The following is a 2055-nucleotide window of genomic DNA, read 5'->3' as shown; positions in this document are numbered from 1 at the left end:
TCTAGCCCTGGGTGTGGTAGTGTTTATCTTTAATCCCAGAACTCAGGAGGCAGAGGCAGGTGGATTTCTGTGAGATTGAGGCCAGCCTGGTCTACATAGCCAGTTCCAGGCCAGCTCAGGCTACAGGAAAGTCCTGTCTCAAAAAGACCAAAAAAGAAAAATTATCTGGAGCTGGGGCTAGAGCTCCGTGATAGAATACTTGCCTGGCATGTACAAGATCTTGAGTTCAATCCCCAGAATCAAAAAAAGAATGAGATTGTTTAAACTTATAATCACATTAAAAATAAAAGTAGGGGCTGGAGAGATGGCTTAGTGGTTATAAGAACACTGACCGTTCTTGCAGAGGACCCAGGTTAGATTCCCAGAACCCACATGGCAGCTACAAACCGTCCTTATCTCCAGTTCCAGGGGAATCCGAAGCGCTCTTCTGATCTCTGCAGGATTGCACAATATGGGTGCACTCACATACATGCAGGCAATTACACTCATACACATAAAAAAGAAAATTAAAATTATAAAAAAATAAAAATAAAAGTATTTTTTTGGCCTTTTTGAGACAGGGTCTCCTTGTAGCCCCAGCTGGCCTGGCATGTGCTATGTAGACCTGGCTGGCCTAGAACTCACAGATTTCAGCCTGCTTCTGCCTCCTGAGTGCTGGGATTAAAGGCATGTGTCACCACGCTTGGCCTTAATTATTTTATTGTTATCTAAAGTCATAGGTTTGCTTTAATTCCATCTGATAGTTTGTGCTTTTTGTCTTTTTGAGACAGGGTCTCCTTGTAGCCCCAGCTGTCCTGGAACTCATTATGTAGACCAGGCTGGCCTCGAACTCACAAAGATCCACCTGCCTCTGCCTCCCAAGTACTGGGATTAAAGGCGTGTGCCACCACACCCAGCCAAGTCTGTGCTTTTTATTTTTTTCTTTGGGAGTTTCTGTGAGTTTGGGAGTTTCAAGCCAGCACACTCTTTTCTTAGTCATGCTCAACAAAAGTGTCTTTTTCCTGTTAGGACTTCTGACTCTGGCAGTCCATTTTCTTTCTCTAGTTTTCATCTTTCTCCTTATAGTACCCATTTGTTCTTGTATATTGTCTACAATTCCATTAGTCTTTAGCACACTACTCAGTTGTTTTTGTATGGGACAAGATCTCACTATGGAGCCCAAGCTGGCTTGGAACTCACAGAGATCTGCCCCCCCTTGTGGCAGGCATTTGTAATCTCACTGCTGGGAAGGCACAGACACGTGGGTCCCTCTGTTTCAGTGAGAGACTGTCTCAAAAGAAGTAGAGAGTGATTGAGGAAGACACCAGATTGGCCTGCCTACACACACACACACACACACACACACGCGCACACACACACAAACACACATGCACACACACACACACAAACACGCACACACACAAACACATGCACACATATAACAAAATATTTAGCAATAATTGTAACACTTTATTACTTTCAAATAATTACATTTTCTTAAACATTTTAATTTATTTTTAATATGTATGTTTTGCCAGAAGAGGGTGTCAGATTCCCTGGAACTGAAGTTACAGACTGTTGTTAGCTGCCATGTGGGTGCTGGGAACTGAATTCAGGAACTCTGAATGACTGGTCAGTGTTCTTAACCCCTGAGCTATCTCTCCAACCCATATGTGTGTGTGTATGTACATTTTTTTTTTTTAAGACAACATCTCACTATGTAGCCCTGGCTGACCTGGAACTTACTATGTATAGGCTGGCTTCAAACTCCTAGAGATCCACCTGCCTCTGCCTCCCTAGTGCTGGGATTAAAGGCCTGTACCACCATACCTAGCCCTGTGTATTAGGGTTCTCCAAAGAAACAGAACTGGTAGAATGAATATATATGTATAGAAATTTATCAGCTTAGCTCACAGGATAGAGTCCAAGTGACTGCACCACACTGGAAAGGTGCAGTCAATGACTGCACCACACTGGAGAGGCTGAGAATCCATAGTTGCTTAGTCCACGAAGCTGGATGTCTCAGTAGTCCCAATTTGGCACTGAAGGTCTTGACAAATTCCAAAAGATCAGCTA

This window comes from Nannospalax galili, unplaced genomic scaffold, assembly GCF_000622305.1.
Source record: "Nannospalax galili isolate Female #2095 unplaced genomic scaffold, S.galili_v1.0 scaffold867, whole genome shotgun sequence".
Lineage (NCBI taxonomy): Eukaryota > Metazoa > Chordata > Mammalia > Rodentia > Spalacidae > Nannospalax > Nannospalax galili.
This window is presented reverse-complemented; position numbering follows the sequence as displayed.